This window comes from Camelus dromedarius, chromosome 3 (genome assembly GCF_036321535.1).
Source record: "Camelus dromedarius isolate mCamDro1 chromosome 3, mCamDro1.pat, whole genome shotgun sequence".
In the NCBI taxonomy this organism is placed as follows: domain Eukaryota; kingdom Metazoa; phylum Chordata; class Mammalia; order Artiodactyla; family Camelidae; genus Camelus; species Camelus dromedarius.
The window spans coordinates 115,353,370-115,367,496 of record NC_087438.1 but is presented as its reverse complement, the minus strand read 5'-3'; the positions used below and the strand labels follow the sequence as shown (position 1 = coordinate 115,367,496).

The 14,127-nt window shown below is 49.8% G+C and overlaps 2 non-coding genes across 2 annotated transcripts; both read right to left on the bottom strand.

Moving 5' to 3' along the window:
• Positions 1-4,289: 4,289 nt before the first annotated feature.
• Positions 4,290-4,361, bottom strand: TRNAE-CUC (transfer RNA glutamic acid (anticodon CUC)). Its single transcript has one exon. It is a non-coding gene; the product is annotated as a tRNA-Glu (tRNA).
• Positions 4,362-4,641: 280 nt separating this feature from the next.
• On the bottom strand, positions 4,642-4,747 carry TRNAL-CAA (transfer RNA leucine (anticodon CAA)). Its single transcript has 2 exons — positions 4,710-4,747; positions 4,642-4,687 (listed from the first exon to the last, which is right to left on the bottom strand). It is a non-coding gene; the product is annotated as a tRNA-Leu (tRNA).
• Positions 4,748-14,127: the final 9,380 nt, after the last annotated feature.

Sequence of the window (14,127 nt, the reverse complement as noted above, 5' to 3'; positions counted from 1 at the left end):
GCACTGAGGCCAAAACTGGGACATGTGGGACAGACAGCTATTTGACCCAGCAGCCTGGTGCTCAAAACCACATTTGGAATGCCCCAGACAGAGAGCTGTTTGATCCAGTAATCTGGGGCCAGAGACCAGGTCTGGGATGCCCTGAGCAGACAACTGGTCAAACTGGCAGCCCAGTGCTGAAGTAAATCTGAGTCAAGTAGGTAGAACTGCTGGTCCAACAATTGCTTCTGGGTCAGAAGCCTGATGCCCAATGCAAAGCTGGGTGCCTAGGATGGACAGCTAGTCAAACTGGCTGCCCAGTGCTTGAGGACACTTTGGAGATGCAAGGGATACTCAAGACAGATTGGTGGTTGACCCAGCAGCCTGACACTCAAGGCCAACACCAGGACATTCAGAATGCCCAGGATGAACAGCTAGTTAACCCAGCCATTAAGGGCCTGAGGCCAAGTCTGGGATGCACAAGACACCCAGGATTGACAGCTGTCACCAGGAAGTACAGCTCCTGAGGCCAAGTCTGAGATCCCTGAGACAAACAGCTGGTCAACCCAGCAGCCTGTCACCTGAGGCCAAGTGTGGAATGTCCAGGATGCCCAAGATAAAAACCTGATCATCCAGGAGCTTGGCACTAAGGCTGACACTGGGAATGCCTGAGACAGACAACTGCTTGACCTGACAGCCCATCACCAAGGGCTATGTCCAGGACAGCTGGGATGAACAGTTGGTCTCTCAGCAGCCCAGTGCCTGAGGCCAATCTGGGATGCCCTGGATGGACAGCTAGCTAATAAACCCAGTAGCCCAGCACCCGAGGCCAAGTTTGTGATTCCTGGGATGGACATCTTATGAACCTTGCAGCCTGGTGCCAAAGACCAACTTTTGATGCATGGGATACCTGGGATGAACAGCTGGTCTGTGCAGCAGTCTGGCCGTCAAAACAAATCTGGGATGCCCCCCTCCAAATGGCTGGACAGCCCAGTGATCAATGATATATTCAGGATGTTTGGGATGCCTGGGACAGACAGCTAATCAATCTGGCAGCCCAGTGCTGAGGCCAAGACCAGAACATTCTGATGAACAGCTGGTTGACCCAGTAGACTCCAGCACCCAAGGCCAAGTCCAGAATGCCCAAGAAACCCCAAACAAACAACTGACTGACTTGGCAGCCCAGTGCCTGAGGCCAAATCTTGGATGCTCAGGAGCCCAAATCAGACTGCTGGTCACCAGGAAACCTAGAACCCAAGGCCAAGTCCTGGGTGCTTGGGATGCCCAGGATGGATAACTAGTCAACCCAGCAGCATAGTGCTCAAGGTCAAGTCTGGGAAAACATACAAACAACGCTTGACCCAGCAGCCTGGAACCCTAGGACGAGACTGCGATCCTCTGGGTGGACAGCTGGTTGACATAATTGTCTGAAGTCCATGGACAAGTCTGGGACACCCAGGAAGCTCAGGATGAATAGCCAGTCTACTTGGCAGCCTGTAAACTGTGCCCAAGTCAGGGTTACACAGAATAAACAGCTGGTAGGCCCAGTGGCCTGCGCCTGAGGTAAAGTTCAGAAGGCCCAGGATGGACAGCTGTCGATTTGGTAGTTCAGCGCTCCAGACCAAGTGTGGCACACCTGAAATAAAACACTGGTTGACGTGACAGCCTGAATCCAGAGGCCAAGTTTGAGATGCCCATGACAGACAGCTAGACAGCCCAGTATCCTAGTGCCCAAGGCCAACTCCTGGATGCCCAAATGGACACGTATTCACCCTGGCAACCCAACACCCGAGGTCAAGTTTACAATGCCTGAGATGAGCAGATGGTTGAGCCAGCAACCTGGTGTGGGAGGCCGCTTCTACCTAGCAGCTCAGCATGCAAGACAAAATCTGGCACACCAGGGACTCCCAGAACAGGCAACTGGTCATCCCAGCAGCCTGGCACCTGAGGCTGAGTTGAGATGCCCAGACCAACAGCTGGCTGAGCTAGCCTCTTGATACCCAAAGCCAGATTTGGATTCCCCATATGGACAGCTAGCTGAACTAGCAGCCTGGGGCCCAAGACGAAGTCTGAAACACCTAGAACAAACAGCTGGTCAACATGGCAGCCTGGCAGCCTGGTCAAGTTTGGGATCCATGAGACACCTGGGGAAAACAGCTTATTGACTCAGCAGCCTGGCGCCAATGCCAAAGCAGGGACCCTCAGAACAGACGACTGGCAAACCTAGTAGCCCAGTGCCTGAGACCAAGTCCTAAATTCCCTGAACGAACAGTTGATCCACCTGGCATCCTAATGCCTGACACCAATTCATGACACCTGGGACAGAAAAACGGTCCACTTAACAGACAGGTGCCCAAGGAGAGTTTTGAATGTGCAGAACACACGTCTGGTTGACTTGGCAGCCCCATGCCCAGGGCCAAGTCCAAGATGTCCAGATTGCCTGGGATGAACAGTTGTTTTATTCAGCAGCCTGGTACCTGAGGCAAGTTCAGGACACCTGGGATGGCAGCTGGTTGGCCTAAAGGATGCTTGTCACCTAATGCCAAATATGGCAAGCCCAGGACAAACTAATGGCCAACGTGGCAGCTCAATTCAGAAGCCAAGCCTGGGATAGACAGCTGGTTGACCAGGCAGCCCAGGGCCAAGGCCAAGGCTGGGACACCTTGGAAAGATAGGTGACTGACCTGGCAGCCAATCCAGATTTGGCTAGATTTGGCTAGAGGCCAAATCTAGGGTGATCAGATCAGGAAGAAAGTCAGCCTGGCAGCCCAATTCCTGAGGCCAAGTCCAGGATTTCTGGAAGGTCTGTCTCGTGGCACATTGGCTCTAGAGGTCAAGTCCAGGATGCCTGGGACAGCTAGTTGACATGCCAGCCTGGCACAAAAGGCCAAGTCTGTAATATCCTGGAGAGACAGCTGGTCAGCCCAGCAATCTGGTGACCAAGGCCAAGTCTGGGATGCTCAGGACGAATAGTTCTTCTAGCTCTAATACAAGTACCCAAGTCCAAGTCTAGCAGGCCTGGGGAAAACAGCTGGTAGACCCAGCAATTTTGCACCCAAGGCCAAGTCTAGAACACCTGGTACAAAGAGCTGGGTAACCCAGCACCCCAGCTCCCCAGCACCCTAGACTAAGTCTGGGAGGCCCAAGACATACAGTTGGCCAACTGCAGCCTGGTACTAGAGGCCAAGTCCAGGACTCTTGGGATGGACAGCTGGTTGATCCAGCAGTATAGTGCCCAAGGCCAAGTTCAGGAAGCCTGAGATGCTGGTGACAACTTGTCGACCTGGTAGCTCAGTGCCAAGGCCAAGTCCAAGACACACAGGACACCCAAGATGAATAGCAGGTCAACCCAGCAGCCTAAGGCCTGATGCCAAGTCTGGGGCGCCTAAGATGGACAGCTGGTTTACTCGGCAGTCTGACACACAAGGCCAGGTCTAGGATACCTGGGATGCCCAGGATTGACATCTGATTGACCTAGAAACTTGACACTTGAGGCCTAATCCAGAATGCCCAAACAGACAGCCAGTTACCTGCCAGAACATCACCTGAGACCAAGTTTGGGATGCCTGAGTCAAACAGCTGGTGGACCTGCCAGCCTGGCACTGGAGGCCAATCTGGGAAGCCCGAAATGGACACCTTATTGATCTAGCAGTTTGGCACACAAAGCCAAGACCAGGACACTCAGGACACCTCAGATGAATAACTGGACAGTTCAGTAGCCACAGACAATTTCGGGACAAAGAGGATGACTAGCTTATCTTCCTGGCAGCCCAGCACCAGAAAACAAGTCTGAGGCACCCAGGATGGACATTATCATTACCAGCTTGGTGTCAGAGGTAGAGTCTGGAATGCTCTGGATGAACAACTGGTTGATTTGGCAATCACTCCTGAGGCCAATTCTGACTCTTCTAGGATGAACAGTTGGTCACCCTGGCAGCCCAGCACCCAAGGCAAAGTCTGGGATGTCTGTTCAGAGCAAAATTTGCCCAAGCCATTGTGAGGAGCTAAGATCTTCTTGAGCCACCCCGCTAGGGGACATGTGCTGTTCTAATGGTCTTCTAGACACTGGCGAGACTTTTTAACCCCGGTCAGTAGAAGACCTAGCCTTTGTGGCAGCCCCAGGTTTCTCTCTTTGGATCATATAGCTCTTCCCGCATTGTTCTTCCCTTCATAATTAAGGTATTGCAGGCATAGGACAAAGATTCAAACGCAGCCGGCCCTCACTAACCACATTAACTCCCGCTTCCGATTATTACATTCTCCTCTAAGTAAAAGGTTGAAAACGTTAATTAAAAAAAAGAAAAGCAGTTTTCCCTGACCGGGAATCGAACCCGGGCCGCGGCGGTGAGAGCGCCGAATCCTAACCACTAGACCACCAGGGAGCGCACAGAGAGCGTTTCCTTAGTGAGCTAGACTAAATGTAAAAGGTGTGACGTAGACAGGATATAGTCATGTGAGTCTATGAACCTTAGGTATTTAACCCGCCTTCCTCATCCACCTAGGCGGCCATTCAACCACTGCAAATCAGAAAAATAGGCAGTGGGGAACGGCAGCGATCGATAGTCTGAGTGTGGCCGCCTTCCCAGAAAACAAAACGAAAAGGCGGAGAAAAGGGCTCAAGAAGGATCAAAGATCCCTGCAGGGAAGAGGGTAAAAAGCGCCTGTCAGAAGTGGGATTCGAACCCACGCCTCCATTCGGAGACCAGAATGCCCACAGGCAAGGTGCACACCTTGAGTCTGGCGCCTTAGACCACTCGGCCATCCTGACACGCTGGTTGGGGGTGGCCTGCACTGAGCCTGCTTCCTGCGCCTGCCTGCTGCGCTGCGTCCCTGAGCCCTCCAGGCAGGCTGTCCCAGGATCCACCCAGCCGGAGCGCTGGAGAACTGCGCTCTAAGCTCTGGAGGGTGCCGGGTCTGCGATGCACTCCAGACTTCCCAGCTTCGCTCATCTTTCCGCGCGGGCCGGGCATCTTACCGAACCTACAGAAGCAAGGAGAATCCCGCCGGAAAACCAGAGGGGTTTGTGACCGCCTGGCTCAGTAAAGGCAGGAAACTAAAGCATCAAAGGCAAAGAGAAAAGCGCCGGACTGCAGCCCATCCAGGCAACCCGCCACTGCCAGATCCTGGGTTCCCGCCGCACATTCCCGACCCGCGTTGGGGAAACTGGCTAGTTGAGGGAATACATGGAAAGCACGTAGAAATAGGCTTGCCACAGAGTGACAGTGATTGCTGTTGTTTCATTATCATTAGGGCTTTCTGCCTTATTGTCCTTGGCATATCCATCCTTAAACGTCCACCCTTCTTCCTCTGCCAAGTCACACAGCTGTGGTTAAGAGATAATGGGGGATCGGTGTTTAAAAAAAAAAAAGTTACTCATCCACGACACTTGTTAAAGCACTGAAAGGAAGACTTTATTCAAGGGCTCTATCCCGATAGGTGTAGACACCACTGCAATGGGGTCTTGCAGTTGGGGAGAGAGATTGGATTTAACCCGAAGTACAAGGGAGAGTGGAAATTTATAGCCAAAGAGTGGTGGTGGGGTCAGTGAATGGAAAATTACTAAGGGGGAATTCTATCCAAACCGATCTAACATGGTTCTTGCTGAAAGTAAGCTAGCATATGAGACATCACCTGGGGGATGGTAGAGGACAAGGAACCCATTACATATTCAGGGTGATCAGATATCAAGGATGGGGCATTCTGGTTAAACATGTTTAACAGGATTCTTTCTAAAACTGGACAATGGAGACACAAACACCGAAGTCCAGAAGTCAGGCCTAATTGAAAAAGAATTCAGGGGAGCAGTTCTCAAAACAGTGCAAAGACAGTAAATGTGCTTTAGCATCACATGGAGAGTCCTGACTCCTGTGCTCCAGACCACATACTATTCATTCACTCATTCACTGACTCACTTGTTTATTCATTTAGTCTTTACTGATATAGCATCAAACAAACAGCAAGCCCCCTGCCCTGGCAAGCTGACTGCTAGTGAAGGGGACAGCACAAACATGCAGGCTGTGAGGACAAAAGCAGGGCCCTGAAAGGGTGGAGTTCTATTTTTAGAATCTGGTGGTCAAGTAAGGCCTCATTGAGGTAACTTCTCCTAAAAATAATTTTCGAAAAGTAGAACACAGGACTCCCATGAAAAATACATGAATGATGTATACATGTCAAGATTTTATTCAACTCATTAATGTGGGGCCCTGGATGCTGCTATAACCAATTCAAAGGAGATTTTTGAAGAGATTTTTGTTTTTAATATCAGCCAGCCAAAGGAATGTTGAAAATAGACTGCAGCAGGTGGAAGGCAGATTAATATACTAAGGGGATAATAAGCTGTGATGTTTAAGGTACGGTTTCTACTTTGGGGTTGTTTGTTTCTGCCAGAGGTAAATCAGATGCATCTCTTGACAAATTGTATTTGTATTGCTGTCAGTAGAAATCTTTGCCCTTGATCTCAGACAGAAACCATTGGCATTATTGTCAGTTTTCTACAAGTTAACTTCTACCCACACAGTATCATAAAATAGTCAAGTCAATAGAAGCCAATCAAAGGTGTACATGGAATCAGATACTCCCCAAAAGATCTGCTAGACTACGCTAAGCACTCCACTGTAAGGACACCTAGAATCCAAGAGAATCAGAGCCGAACAGTAGTTAGAGCTGTAAAAACAGGTTTTATCCAGGAACTATTGCAATAGGGGAAAAGAGACTTCATATAGAATTGGGTTCAGTTCCAAATACAGCAAGGAAAAGTGGGGACTTACAGCCAAGGAGCAGGTTGGGGGTCAGTGGATGGAAAATGGTTAAGAAGAGTCATCAAGGGTAGAGAGACCCTTGCTAAACGGATGTAACAGGATTTCTGCTGAAGGCGGGCCAGGGTCATCAGATACCACCTGGGGAATGGTGGGGCATGAGGAACTTGATTAGTTGTGGAGAGTGATCAGGTATTAAGAGTGGGGGGATTCTCACTAGACTGATCTAGCAGGATTCTTATTAAAATCAGACTCCGCAAGGCAGGACATGGAAACCCAAGGTCAAGGCCTAGTTGAAAGGAAGGTTCAGGGAGGGGGGTGGGAAGGGACAGACTGGGAGTTCGAAATTTGTAGATACTGACAGATACATATAGAATAGAAAAACAAGTTTATACTGTATAGCACAGGGGAATATATACAAGATCTTGTGGTAGCTCATGGGGAAAAAGAATGTGACAACGAATATATGTATGTTCATGTATAACTGAAACATTGTGCGCTACACTGGAAATTGACACCACGTTGTAAACTGACTACAACTCAATAAAATAAAAAAACAAAAGAAAAAAAGAAAGGAAGGTTCAGAGGAGCCTGACTACATTTTGATCAAGAGGGAATCTTTGTCACTAATAATCTCTTTTTCACTTCCAAATTTGGGGTGATCATATCTCTCACATTGGAGCCTTCACTGGAAGGAGGACACAGGCATTGAAAGAAGGGGAAGAGCATTTTCCACAACCCTCAAAATAATATACTAATTCCTCTGGTGGCCTCCTTGGCCCTCAGGAACTTCTGCCCAGCCTGACCTTACCTCACAGTCTGCCAGTGAGTTAGCTGCCTTTTCCACACTTGATCTGCCTTCATCCCTCCTAGCTCACCCCGAAAATCCTCTGAGACCCTGGAGGGCAAGGACCAGGGTTGTAGCAGAGAAGATGATGAAATATCTGTGCTCAAGAAGCTCACACTCCAGGGAAGGAAGATGTAAAGAATAAGAATAAGAATAAGAATAAGAATAAGAATAAGAATAAGAATAAGAATAAGAATAAGAATAAGAATAAGAATAAGAATAAGTTGGGAGTGATAAGTACTGTGAAGAAAAATAGAGAAAGAAGGGTAGAGGGAGATATAGGTAGTTCAGAAACCTCTCAGTTTTGCTTTCTAGTCTGAAACTATTGCCTTCGGAAAGTCAAGACTTCAGTTAATAAACTTGAAACAGTCGTCTCAACAGATACAATAGCCAGACTCGGGTTTTCCTGGTGGAGAAGGCTGAGGGGCAAGCATTTTGTTTTAGGCATTATGCTAGGAGTCTTCACACTCCAGGGAGAGGTTTGGCATAACCAGAGGCAGGCCTTACAACAGAAGTTTTTCCCATCACGTGTCCTCACCTATTAAATACATTTTTCACCTTGCTTTACTACTGGGCTGTTTGAAGTTTATTTCCTTTCCTTTCCCAGGACTTCTAGATACACAGGGCTATGGGAAGGACACTGATGGGGACCATTTTTGCATACAGCTATGGCAAGCTTCTGGGATTCCTGAGAGCTCGTTTGGAGGTTCTAGCAGGGGGTAGCAGCTACTCGTATACCCTTGACCGAGAAAAAGGGTCCTCCTCTATCGGAGATGGTTGTCCTCTTCGACTGGGCGCACAGCTTCAGGAGGGATGCACATGGAGTGGTGAGGGAGGAAGGGGACACCCGCTTAGCCAGCCAGATCAGCCAAATCAACCCTGGCGATCAATGGAGTGACAGATGTCGCAGCCAGATCACCCTCACATCCAAGCTTCTGGGATTCTTAAGAATTGCTTGTGATCGAGTCCTGTCTACTTAGCTCTCAAGGTAGAGCATCTTTCATTAGGGTTTTGGCCTAGGAGATGAGAGATGATGTGATTAGCCTCTGCATGAATTTCAGAGAAAGCCTATAGAGGGTCAAGGCTGGTGAGGCATGAAGCCCAACAGTTTAACCCAGCAGAATGCAGTCTCTGCTCAGGGCTCCAAATGGGAAGTTCAGCCCCAAGCTGTTTTAGATACTCCTGGAGAAAGTAAACTGAAGACTGATGATGAGGGAATTCCAACCATGTTTCCCAGTTCTCACCGGTGGAAGTGGCTTCAGTTCTCAACTAGGAGAAGACTTTGGTTAGAAGTCTGATGATGTGGTTAGAATGGACAGTCTTGGGGGGGGGGGGTGGGCAAAATTCACCAGGTGCTGATGGGTGGAAGCAAGGAAAGATGGTTCATTTTGAGAACCACCCAAAAATGGTCTCGTGAGTGGATTGAACAGACAAGGAAGGGAATGCAACAAGAACAGAATTAGGAGAAAGGACTTCAGAATGTTGGTAGCTCACCAATTCTTCTGTATTCGAAGCCTGATGCTGGAAGATCGCAGTGGAAGATGGCAGTAGAATATCGGTTGGATCCATTTTTGGCCCAAATGTGAAATTTTCTAGGTACAGAGGAAGAAACATAAAGACTGAGGCAAGGAAAAGAGAAGACAGAAAACAAAAGGAGGCAAGAATAGGCACTGAGGGCCAGAAAGGAGAAAAAGGGGACAGTTAGAAATAAAACAGAAGAAATGACAGTAAGTGGAGAGAATGAAACAGGAATGGGAGAGAACAGAGATGAGGGGGAAAGAACAAACACAGGAAGTGGAGCAGGAGCAGGGAATTCTAGCTGGAGAGTCCCAGCTTGCTAGAAAATAGCAGGAGAAAAATGTAGGGGGCCTATGTGGGGGTGGGGAAGATTGCCCCTTAACCTCAGTTCTAATCTCAGGCTCCTCTTTCCCTAGTAAGCCTAGCTTAGGTGGCCAGTGTTTTGTCAACACCCCCTACTTGCCCTTCTGACTTTACCTCTCATCTCCATTTGAATACGCAAGGGCAACAGTGCAATGGGAATGAAGATGACTAAGACGAGAAATGCTCGACTGCGGATGGAGGAGACAGGGCACTTCCCCTACTGGAGGAACCCTATCTTTGTCTGAGCTCTTCTCACCCATCACATCCAGCCAGGGAAGACCTCCACTCCCACAAAGCAGCGCACAAGAAGCCAGGTTCTACTGACAGCAAATCAGATTTCTCTTTATTTCCATCTTCAACAGGGGATGAGACATAAGGAGTGGTCCAGGTGCCTGGATTCTAACCTCCCACGTCTGCTTGGACCTTTGCCTGAACCCATGACATCCCTGCCTGATTTTCAAATGTCCCTTCCTTTACTCTGGAAACACCTTCATTTCTTCTGCAATAAACCAAAGGCCCAGGTGCATGTACCCCCTGCTACAGCCTGGATGATAACCGAGCTGTATCTGTAAACCCGCGATTTCCCGCAAGCATTCGGCAGCGGGGCCTGTTCCGAAGGGACCACCGGCAGGGCCCCCTCCTGCGGACTAGAGCGGACAGCAAGCGGGCCACCCGCCGGCCACGCGCCTGGAAGGAAGATGAGCGGGCATGAAGCGCAGCTCTCGGGGACAGTAACGACCGGAGTGCGGCGCTGATCTCAGCAGTACTGGTGGCCCGGCGCTCGCCGTGTACATCCGCGCCCTCTCGCCTAAGCCGGGTCACCCCGCGCGCCATCTGGTTGAAGAGGTCCCGCTCCATCAAGTGCAGTACGACCACTGCGTCGCTGGACACCTGCTGCTTCAGCACCTGGAATACAATGTCGCCCCTCGATCGGCGCCTTGTGCTCCGCCGTGTCCCCTGCCGCAGCGGCGGAGAGCACCCCTGCTGCTGCTGCGACATCTCCGACGGCGAGTCACCCGGCTGCCGGCTTCCTTCTCCTTCATGTCCTGCGCCCTTCTGGGCTGGACTTCAGGACTACAAGAGATGGGCGGGCAGCTCACCAGGCCCCAAGCGGAGAGGCGCCCCGCATCTCTTATATACCGTCCCGCCCCGCCCACATGGCGTCACAGGGGGCCCTGGCGGGCCAAGCCCAGCTGTGATTGACCGCGGGACGCAGGCACCGCCCACTGATGGGCAGAGGGCGAGGACAAAAGGCATTGGACTCCTGGAGATAGTAATTGGCTGGAGAAAACAGACGCCGCACGCTGATTGGATGACGGGGAGAGCAAAGGGGCGGGAAAGTCTCTTGCATAGACGTGGGGCCTGGGCAGGATTGATGATGTCTTGGGGACTCGAAATTTAAGGCAGAAACTACCTGTAGAGTGCTCCTTCTCCGCTCCAAATGAGTCTTCTCAGGATTTCGGAGCAGCGGGTTGATAATACAACACTGGAGCAATCTGGCTGTTCCCTGCTTGGACTAGGGGAGTGGAAGGTGGTTTTCTATTTGGGGAGACGATATTGAGAACTCAGAGGGTACTGCAATATTATTAAATTTGGCTTTTCCCAGGGCAGAAGATAAGGAGGCTAAGGTGCCGTCTAGAGTCCCAGAAAAATAAATGCCAGTCTCAGATTGGGCTAAGGTAGAGGACAAATATAGAGAATCCCTTCTTCCCCTCCAAGCCAAAGAAGTTAGTGCTTCTCTGCAGGACATAACAAAAGAGGGTGACTGTTTTGAGAGACCTGGCTCATCTGTTACTTCAGTGATGTAAGAAACTGAAGAGAGGCTGAAAGAAAAAAAAAAAGAAAAGAGGATTTCTTTGGAGAGGGTTATAGGAGAATTAAGGAGTTTAGAATTTTATTATTTTGAACAGTATCAGACTGAGAGAACAAAGAGTGTTCTTGGGTCTCACATCAAGTAAAGGACTTTTTATTATCTAAGAGTGACTGAGAGTTATGGAACCTGCTCTGATTTCATCCACGGGACAGAGGAACCAGGATTTTGCAGATGTCTATTAAGGGACCGTGAAGGGAAAGAATAAAGTTTTTTTCTGTTTGTCCGCTATGGAGTTCTCCTGTTATGATTCATGAAGGACTTTCATTAATGAGTAAAGTTTCTGGAATAAGGTGGTTAATCTTTCTTTCCACCTTAGACCAGGCAGATGAGTATCTTGTTGAGTCACTGGTACCATAATTCAAGAGTATGATACGGGCAGGATGTACTGGGTTCATCCTAAGGGTAGCTTATGAGTGGACACCATGTCATTTGGGCTGTTTAGGCCATAGAGAAGGAAAGCATGGGACAGCAACAATCATCATATACCAACAACAAACACACAAGCAAATAAGTTCCTAAAATGATTTCAGAGAACTATGAGTACTATGAAGGAGATAGAAGAGGGCGGTGGGGCAGAAAATGATAAAAAGAATCTGAATGGGTGATCTTGGAGCTGAGATTTACTTAGGAAGGAAACAACCACATGAGAAGCTGGGGAGTGGGTGCTCCAGAGAGAAGGAACTCCCCCTCCTGCACGCTTGGAACCCTTGAGAAACAGCAAAAAGGTGTGGGAGGCCAGAGAAGCAGCACAGGGCCAGGCCACATAGGCCTTGAGGTCATGGTGAGGGTTTTGGGTTGCCCTGGTGACCACTGAAAGGTTTTAAGCAGGTTTGTTCCTCCCTGCTTTGTGAGAGTGGAAGGAAGCAGATCAATCTGGCAAACACTTTGCAGATGTGACTGTTTTAGGGTATCAAGATGAGGCGATTATTTGGATTATCTAGGTGGGTCTAAATGTCTTCTCAAATGTTCTATAAAAGAGAAGCACAGGGAGATTTGATACAGGCAAAAGAAGAGGCAGCAATGCGACCAGGGAGACAGAGATTGGAGTGATGTGGCCACAAGTCTGGGAATGCCAGGTCACCACTAGAAGCTACAAGAGGCAAATAAAGGATTGTCCCCTAGAACGCTTACAGAGGATATGGCCCCGGTGACACCCTGACACTAAGACTTCTGACCTGCACAGCTATGAGTGAAAAAATTTCTGCTGTTTTTAACCACCAAGTTTGTGGTAATGTTATGGCAACCACAGAAAACTAATACAGGTGACTTGGAATAAGGTTTTAGCAGTGGAGAGGGCCAGAAGGGATTGGATTCAAGATCTATTTCTGCAGACAGTATCATCAGGACTAGCTGATGTATGTGATGTTAATATCACAGAAGAGTCAATTAGGATTCCCAGGTTTTTATCCTGAAAAGTGGATGGATGATGGCAAAATTTACTGAGATAGGAGAGGGGGCAAGGATTGTTAAATGTTATGTGTTGGCCACAGTCATGTTTGAGAAAATAGTATCCACTAGCTTTTGTCACTGCTATGTGCCAGGCACTGTTCTCTAAGTTTGTAACTCAGTTATCAATGTAGAGCGGGCAGTTAGATGTATGAGTCTGGAGCTTAAAAGTTAGGCTGGAAATATAATTATGGGAGTCATCACTGCATTTGAAGCCATGGGGCCAAATAGATCAAACAAGATGAAAGAAACGAGAAGACTTGGTTCTGGGACCAAACCCAAGCCAGAGGACACTCAGTCTATATTTTGCTGGGACAGTGGATGAGGATCCAAAAAAGGAAAAGAGAAGCCAATGAGGAGGGGGGAAAACGAGAAGTGTGTGAAGTCACAGAAGCTAGTCTGGCGTGGGGGATGGGGGGTGAGGTGCATGGAGGGAAATATCTAACATTGTCAGATGTTCCTCTAAGGGTAGAGAGGCAGACAGAGAACTGACCACTGCCTTTAGCAAAGTGGCTGCCCCAAGTGGCCTTGAGAAGCACCATTCCAATGGCTCGGTGGAGAGAAAAGCTTCATCGGAGTCAACTGAAGAGAGAATGGAAGGTGCGGAAGAGTCCACAGCAAATCTAGGCAAATTTTCGGACGACTTCTGACGGGAGCAGAGGGAATAGGCTATAGGTGGTGGTTGCCTTGGGGGTCCAGGGAAGGCTCTAATTGGTTTTTAAGGTAGCCGATTTTCCCGCACGTGTTAGCTTGTCGGTGGCAATTGGGAGGGGGGCCTGAAGTTGAAGTACAAAGTAGGAACAATTGCAGAGACCATGTCCCTGGGCAGGCTGGACGGGCAGGGGTTGGCGAATGGGAGGAGAGCTTGGCCCTAATTATTCCATTTTCCTAAACCTTTGGTCACCAATGATCGGTGCTCGTCAAGGAAGCGACCCGCCCACAAACCCCCAAAGGCTCGGCGACCAGCGTGGGCTTCTTGCGGGAACCACGGCTCCCAGCAGGCGTTGCGCTGGGCGGCCAGTGCGCATGCGCCCGCCGCCTGCCTCCGACCCTCCCCTCCCCCCGCAAGCCCTGGCCCCAGTTCCGGGCTGGAGCCACCGACGCGAAGGGGGACGGGTTCCTCTTAAAAGAGAAACGGCGGCCGCGCGCGCGAGGTGGGCCCCTGTCCTCCCGCCGCTCTCCGGGCCTGCGCGCGAGGCGGGGGAGGCGCAGGCGCAGTCGGGATGAGGGCGGGTGGGGGCGCACAGGTAAGGCCGGGGTGGGGGTGGGCCGCGGCGGGAGCTCCGGGCGGCCTGCGAGCTGTCTTTAGAATTGGCCCGTCCCACGAACTGTGAGCGATCAGTGGG